Genomic DNA, 8,627 nt, shown 5'->3' with positions numbered 1-8,627 from the left:
TGGATGGAAGAAGGTCATGGATGTGATGATGAAATGAGTGTGCTAAATCAAAACTATAAATGAAAACTATTTGAATTAATTGAAAGGAGGCATGCAATCAGTTGTTGATGTGTTTATATGGTTAAGTAATTGATGGAATATTTGAGAGATAGAAAGCTTGAATGGTTGCCAAATGCCACACAGAACCCTTTGGTATCGACTAATCTGAATCATTCTAACCTTTTGCTAAACTGAACTTTGATAGGGTCATTATCTCATTTGATGTAGTGTGGTTGGTGAAATCTAAAAAATAGATCAAGGAATCTGGCTTGCAAATCACAAACTGAAAGAAGAATAAAAGAACCGAAGAAAAGAAATTATTATCTCTCTAATTTTATTTAAAATAAGGAGCATAAACTCAATAATCATAAAACTAATCAAACCCTCATTTATTTTCCTTCTATAGTTCAGCTTGATTTCCCTCCTATTTAACTCATAATTGTCGACCAACATAAAGGAATGACCCAAGGAGTCCCCTCAAATAGTTCATTGGTTTAAAGTAAGGTTCCTCAATAAAAAAAACACAACCTACTCATGATGAATGTTAGGCGAAGGATCACGTGGATTAGCTACACTCTCACTTGTGAAATGTTACTTCATTAGTTATCTGTGGAAGGCATTACATCCCCCCTTTTAATTTAATACACAGATTATTCAGTTTCAATTTCTTGGTAGAACTGGACCGGGAACAGGTTGTCCATTAGTAAAAAAAAAAAACTCAAAAAAATGAAGAATCTATGTGATCAGTCTTTGTCCATTCATGATCGGATCGACAATAACATGATCTTTTGCCTTTTTAAATGGACGGTTACAAATTAAAAACGAACAATCCATGAAGTTTTGTGATCGAATAAGAGGGAAACGATAAATGCGTCCCTTTTCGTCACTTGGGACACCCAACTACAATGTATCTATGGCTGCAATGTTGGGTATATCATATAACCCATATATGTTCTAATATAAGCCCAATAGGTAATGGATCAGGTGTAGTGGGCCCATTTGGGCTGGAGCCCATTAACCTCTTCTAACCCTAGTGTATCTCTATATATAGGGGCTGGAGGCAACAAACTTGGTATTCCAAACTAGATACCTTGGGTGTAATGCTTCAAGCAACCTCTTGCTTGACCTAATTACTCTAACAATCTTGAAGCATTAAAAATCAAACCCTGATTTTTTATAGTAGTCAATCTCTCCCGCACATACGAACGATTTTTTGGGCGTGGGTTTCTTCCAACAAAAAATCAAGATTTGGGCGTGGGATTCTTTTCTCGAATCAATTTGGGCGTTGGGTTTCCTCTCTCCCTCCTTCCTAAAAAGAACGGTGGGATCTACTGTCCTTCTCCCATCTCGTCTCTTTCTTTGCCTAAGAACCGTTTGAACCTTTTTTGGGTTCTTCCAGGGGCCTCATATTTCTGAGATTAGAATTGGTTTCAAGGCTTTGTCTTGATTGTTCTTCAACGACAGAGCCACAACTGTTGTTGGGCCCTCTATTGCACTGAGTTGAGGAAGAAGCCCACATGGATTGGTTGAGACAGATGCTAAATTAGCTTCTTCCAATTTTAGATTTGGAAGGGATCCTTCGATTGAAAATTTTGTTTTTATTGGTCGTGTGTTTCTCCGCAAAAGGCAACTTTCCTATCTCTCTTGTCAAAAAAAGAAAAAAGAAAAAAAAGGGCAACGTTCCTATCTCTATCCTGAACAGGCAACGTTCCTATCTCTCTCCTACAGATTGTCTTTTGATTTGGTGTAGCAGCAACCGACCAAAAAAAGAAAAGAAAAGAAAACGATCATTTCTTTTCCTTGCTTAGGGGTTTCATCTCTGACGCTTTGAATAAAAAAAAAATTCATCTCTGAAATAGCTGGTCTGGTGGAGGTTGTCTTTTTGTTGGGCTGAAATTCTTGTTGGACGGAATTAGACTTTTGGTGGGGTCGAATTGCTTGGCCGACATTCGATTTTTGCTTGGCTGCAGATCACAAGCTGTTCTGTTGGGGTTTGTCGATTTGCCGAAGCCGAATCGACACTGAAATTTTTGCCGTCAACCTCCTCTTGTCGTCGGCCACTTTCTCGCCGCCGACTAATTGTTGAGCCGCTAGTTCTTATTTTGTTTCTTGGATTCCACTTGGATTGGGTTTTCGCGATTCGTCAATCAGGTGCACGCTTTCTAATTTTCTTTTCATCTTAATTATACAATGGAAAAGAATGGTATGCCTCTTGAGATGGTCAAACTTCAATCCTTTGGTGGATCTGAGTTTAACTCATGGAAGCGAAAGACTCAATTCGGTCTAAAATATATAAATTGTTTTTACACTGTTTTGAGTACCTTTGCTGAGACGGATGAAGACGTTGATGAATCTCAATGGCTTAGGGATGAGGATTTCTGCAAAGACTACTTGTTGAATTGTCTTTCAGATCGTCTTGCAGAAACCTATAGTAAATTTAACACTGCTAAAGCAATATGGGACAACTTAGATGCTCAATTCAAGAAGGAGGAGGAATTGTCCAAGACCCATCTTGTGGACAAATTCATGGATTTCAAGTTTCAAGAAGACAAGGAAATCACTCCTCAAGTTACTGATCTAGAAAATTTGAGATCTAAGCTGAATAATGAAAAAATAGTTGTCTGTGATTCATTTCTTGTGGGTGCAATTATATACAAGTTACCATCTGCATGGCACTCTTTCAAAACCGAGATGTATCGGAAAAAGGTGCAAGTGGGACTGGATGATCTCAAACGATTCATTCGAATCGAAGATGAGAATCGAGCTAGGAATAACTTGGAGATGGTTAGACAGCAACAATCTGCTGCTAACGCGGTAATATATCCCAAGAAATTTCCTCGAAAATCCAAGTCACCTAAAAGTGAACATCCCAAGTTGGAGGCCAAAAAGACTATCTTTCAGAAAAAGAAGGGCAAGTGCCACAACTGTGGGAAATGGGGTCACTTTGCTGCAGAGTGTAAACAACCAAAAAAGGCTAAATCTGACACACCACAAAAGGAAGCCCATATGATGGTGGGCAGTGCTGCGCCTAAGAATTTTATTGCCATGTTAGGCAATGGTAAGGCCAGTACTTCTTCAGACTAGTGGTTAGATACAGGAGCCACCTGCCATGTTTGCAACTCGAAGAAACTACTTACGGATGCTGTTGGCGTGAAAGAGACCGTTACAGTGGCTAGTGGAGCTGAGGCAAAAGTGACTCACACTGGAACTGCGAACCTGGTCCTTTCTTCAGGTAAAATACTAACTTTAAAAAATGTTAAAGTAGTTCCTGCTATTCAAAAGAATTTAATTTCTATTAGTCTTTTGGACAATGTTGGCATGTGTTCATCTTTTTTAGGTGGTAGAGTAACTTTAACTGTTAACTCTTATTATTTTGGATGTGCTTTCTTAATCGATGGTATGTATAGACTGAGTTTAGCAAATGAAACCGTTAGTCAGGTTAGTTCCACTTTGATTGATCCTAAGTTGTTACACACTAGATTGGGACATGTGAACTATAGAAAAATGGTCAAACTTGCTAACACTTATAATATACCTTTAGATACATCGATTAGATTTGACAGGTGTGAAGTGTGTGCACAAACCAAGATCACTAGAAAACCCTTTCGTTCGGTTTCTAGGAGCACACACCTTCTTGAGTTAATACATTCTGACCTCTGTGACTTTAAAAGTTTCACTATTCGAGGTGGTCGGAAGTATTTAATTACTTTTATAGACGATTTTTCTAGATTTTGTCATATTTATCTCCTAAAATCAAAAGATGAAGCTTTTGATAAATTTAAAATTTTCAAGAATCGTGTTGAAAATCAATTGAACTTAAAAATTAAGCGATTTAGGAGTGATAGAGGAGGAGAATACACTTTGACAGAGTTCAAGGAATTCTGTTCCTCTCAGGGCATAATACTTGAAACTACTGCTCCTTACTCACCTCAATCTAATGGCATAGTTGAACGTAAGAACCGGACGTTAACTGAAATGTTAAACTCTATGTTATTAACAGCTGGCATGCCTACTAGCTATTGGGGAGAAGCAGTTTTAACTGCAAATCACATCCTGAATAGAGTACACCACTCTAAGTTGACCACTACTCCTTATGAGTTATGGCATAAACATCCTTGTAGATATGACACTCTTAAGACTTGGGGCTGTATTGCTTATGTAAGGATACAAGACCCTAGGAGACCTAAGGTAGGACCTAGAACCAACACTTGTGTTTATCTAGGTGGTGCAGAAGATAGTGCTGCTGATCGGTTTTTGGATCTATCTACCAATTTGGTTATAGAATCTAGAGATGCAGTATTCTTTGAGAATAAATTTCTCAGAGATCATGGTTTGAACCTACCTGGCGATACTGAAATGGTTACAGAATCACATGTAGAGTTTGAACAGAATACTTCTGACACCTGTCCTACACTGATTTCTACATCAGAACCTTTAAGAGTTTCTACAAGAGATAGAGTACCCAAGAACTTTGGTGAGGACTTTGTGACCTACCATGTAGAGAATGATCCATCAACCTATAAGGAAGCGATGAGATCTAGGGACTTTTTGTTGTGGGCAGAAGCCATTGATGATGAAATGAGCTCTCTGCTACAAAATCAAACTTGACAGCTAGTCGATTTGCCAAAAGGGGCTAAGACTGTGGGCTGTAAGTGGATTTTGAAGAAGAAACTTAATCCTGACGGATCCATAGCTCGGTATAAAGCACGTTTAGTAGCTAAGGGCTATACTCAAGTCAGTGGGATAGACTACTTTGATGTTTACTCACCGGTCTGTCATTTGGCAACGATAAGAATTCTTCTTGCTTTGGCTTCTATTGAGAAGTATGTTGTGCATCAAATGGATGTAAAAACGGCTTTCCTTAATGGAGACCTCACAGAGGAAATCTACATGAACCAACCTGAAGGGTTTGTCATGGAAGGTTTCGAGAACAGAGTTTGTAAGTTACACAAATCTTTGTATGGTCTTAAACAAGCACCTAAATTGTGGCATCAAAAATTTGACAAGGTAGTAAAGAGCTTTGGTTTTCAGACCAGTTACTCAGATAAATGCCTTTACTATCGTTCTGTGTCGAATAAGGTTGCGATTATTTGTTTGTATGTAGACGATATGTTGATTCTTGGTTCCGATCTCTCTGCAGTGAGTGACGTGAAAACCACTTTGGCTCAAGAATTCGACATGAAAGATCTTGGTGTGGTTGACACCATTCTTGGTATGAAAGTAAGTTTTGAAAGGCAAGGGATTACTCTTAGCCAAGCCCATTATATTGAAAAACTACTTTCTACATGGGGATACAGTGAGTGTAAACCGATTGAGACACCATTTGATTATACCAAGAAGCTGATCTCTAATGAAGGAGACAGTGTGAATCAGTTAGATTATTCTAAACTGATTGGTAGTCTCATGTATGCTATGAGTTGCACTAGACCAGACATAGCCTTTACAGTTGGCATGCTGAGTCGTTTCACTAGTAATCCTGGCCATGAGCACTGGGATGCCCTTATGAGGCTGATGAGATACCTTAAGGGTACTCAAGGATATGCTCTATGTTATACTGGCCATCCTCCTATCCTGGAAGGGTATTCTGATGCATCATGGGGATCAGAATTAGGAGACAGTAAATCTACCAGTGGTTATGTTTTTACACTGGGTGGAGCCGCTGTTGCATGGAAGTCAAAGAGACAGACTTGTATTGCTCTGTCATCTATGGAATCGGAACTTTATGCTTTAGCTTCTACAGGAGATGAAGCAGAGTGGATAAGAGATCTGATCCTGGACATTCCATTGACCCATTTAAAGATTAACTCTTTAAGTTTGTTCTGTGATAATCAAGCTACAATTACGATTGTGAAAAACTCACTCTTTAATGGTAAGATGAGACATGTCAGGCTGAAACATGCCACGCTGAATTATCTTCTAGAATAAGGTATTATCACTTTGGTTGATGTGAGATCGAAGGATAATATGGCCGATGCTCTTACGAAGGGACTGAACAAAGATCGAATATTCAAAACTGTGGGGGAGATGGGGTTAAAGACTGTGTAGACATGTCTTAACCTACATTCATATTATTTTGAATTTTTCGAATCTCCCTATCTTGGCCAAGATAAGCACTTGATATGTTTCAATGATGTTTACAGTTATCTTTATGTCATTCCACATTTGATGATATGTCCTTCTTGGGAAAGGTTGTTTCATTCCAAACTTGATGATACAGCTTAACTCAATTTGGATATGATGCCTGTAACATTCCAAATGGAAACATGGAATGGTTCTTTGTAAAGAAACTGTTTAGGTCTGGTTCTTGATTGAAACTTGACATTGATGCTTATTGATATTGATATTTATTTTTCAGCCATTATGAAATTGTACTAAGTTCTTCTGGTAGAACTAGATACTTTTGGTAAAATACACAAATGATTGGATTCATTTTTTAATGAAATTCATATTTGATAATTTACAGGAATTGGCGAAAATGGAGGAGATTGCCTCAATTTGGATCTTGATGAGGATGACTTACTTGATGAGTGAATCCTTATAGTGCAGTGGAACTATTATTTTCTTTTCCGTTGATTAAATAGTTCACCTACATATAAAACTGCTTATGTTTGAGTTTAGATTATTTCTAAAACTCTTGGTTATTCTTTAAAGTATTTTTGTTTTCAGTTGGATTACAAATCTTTATTGATATGGTGATATGGATGATTCAATAATTTTGTTTGGACATCACATTATCTATCTATTGGATTGTGCTATATGTAGAACATAGGAGGAGATTGTTGGGTATATCATATAACCCATATATGTTCTAATATAAGCCCAATAGGTAATGGACCAGGTGTAGTGGGCCCATTTGGGCTGGAGCCCATTAACCTCTTCTAACCCTAGTGTATCTCTATATATAGGGGCTGGAGGCAACAAACTTGGTATTCCAAACTAGATACCTTGGGTGTAATGCTTCAAGCAACCTCTTGCTTGACCTAATTACTCTAACATGCAAAGGGGCTGATGTACTTGTGAAGGAATGAGGTGACCTGATTGTCACGTACAATGCAGCCGGGTGTCCCAAGTGATGAAAAGGGGCTCATTTATCATTTCACGAATAAGATGGATACTGTTAAAGAGTTTGAGGGTACTGTTGGTGATAGAAAACAGAAACTGTTGCTTCAAGGCGTGATATCACTTTCCTTAAGATAAGATTCGCCCCCACCAGTAGTGTGCAAAGGGGATCTACGAATTGCCTCATACAATGAAGCCTAGTAGGGAAGCCCTACTAATGTTTGATGACACCTCGCACTAGCGGAATCAAACCCGAAATGCCCTTCCGAAATTTCAAGCCTTAGAGAAATTTCCAGATACTGTTTCTGCAGAAGAATAGTATCTAGAACGGTAAATAAAAGAAAAATAGTATGTAGAAATACTTGGAGATTTTAAAAGAATGTAGAAGAGAGTTTAAAGTTTGTCAGAATTGCCAATTCATTTTTGTTATGAAATGACTGAATTCTGCACATTTTATAGACCACCTGGTGTCTTTTCTGTGTGAAAAACACCTCTACAGGGCACCTTTCTAGAAGTTTGAAATCTGACCGTTAGATCACACCAATTTGATATTGAACGGTCCTGATCGATCTTAAAGGTGACTGTTGGTTTGAGTAAAACCTCTCTCCAACTCCGTCATCGTTAGATCAACTATCTATGGTGCGGATCGCACCCCCTTTGCTCTTGACCATTGGGGAAAGGGACACAACCCATTTGACCACACTCCTTGACCGTTGGAGTACTGGGCCCGTGCAAAGTGCGCCTAAAAAAGAGTCACTATGCGCCCTATAGCCCATTGCCCAAGCCGCGCGCGCGTGTTTATGTGCGTTGCACCGTCCCGCGGGTCCAACCATGGGTTCAACCCAATGTGCAATCAAACAAGTAGTAAAGAAGTGTAATGTTTTATAAGCCATTTTCTTTCCTTTATCTCGTTCGATACGGGACTATCTTTTCAACTACACTTCTAAATCATTTTGTATAAAAAAAAAACAAACCTTTCCAAAAAAATATTTTCTTTTTCCCAAACGCTATTGAGAAAATATTTTCCAAAAACACTAAATCATGGCAAAATATAAGATTTTGAAAATCCAAAATCACTAAGGGCCCGTTTGGATACCCCATTGGATTTGGATTTGGAGGTGAATTTGGATTTTTAAATCCAAATTCGGCGTTTGGCAACCCTTTATGACATCTGGATTTGGATTTGAGTGAAATCCACAAGATTTACAAATTCCTCATGTTAGTGTAATTTTTTGGATTTATAAATTGTCTCTGAGAGAGGTTATTTATAAATCTAAATCTGACCCATAAGGGTTTAAATGACCAAAATATACCAAATACCCCTATACCAGGTAAAAATGACAAAAACCCTTGAGTAGTGCAAAATTACTAAAATACCCCTATGACATAAAAATGATCAAAATAATCTCACACAGTGTAAAATGACTAGAATACCCCAATATCATGGAAAATTACTAAAATACCCCTAGATCAAGTAAAAATGACCCATGGCTCATAAAAAATGACTAACTCAACTCAACTCAACAAAG

At 38.1% G+C, this 8,627-nt stretch overlaps 1 long non-coding RNA gene across 1 annotated transcript; it reads left to right on the top strand.

Moving 5' to 3' along the window:
• The first annotated feature begins 2,343 nt into the window (after positions 1-2,343).
• Positions 2,344-6,763, top strand: LOC143876104 (uncharacterized). Its single transcript, XR_013250310.1, has 2 exons — positions 2,344-3,271; positions 6,503-6,763. It is a non-coding gene; the product is annotated as an uncharacterized LOC143876104 (long non-coding RNA).
• The last annotated feature ends 1,864 nt before the right edge of the window (positions 6,764-8,627 follow it).

The sequence above is a fragment of the Tasmannia lanceolata genome, unplaced genomic scaffold, assembly GCF_043159265.1.
Source record: "Tasmannia lanceolata isolate RefF3 unplaced genomic scaffold, GAP_Taslan_0.1 ptg000004l, whole genome shotgun sequence".
Lineage (NCBI taxonomy): Eukaryota > Viridiplantae > Streptophyta > Magnoliopsida > Canellales > Winteraceae > Tasmannia > Tasmannia lanceolata.
This window is presented reverse-complemented; position numbering and strand designations above follow the sequence as displayed.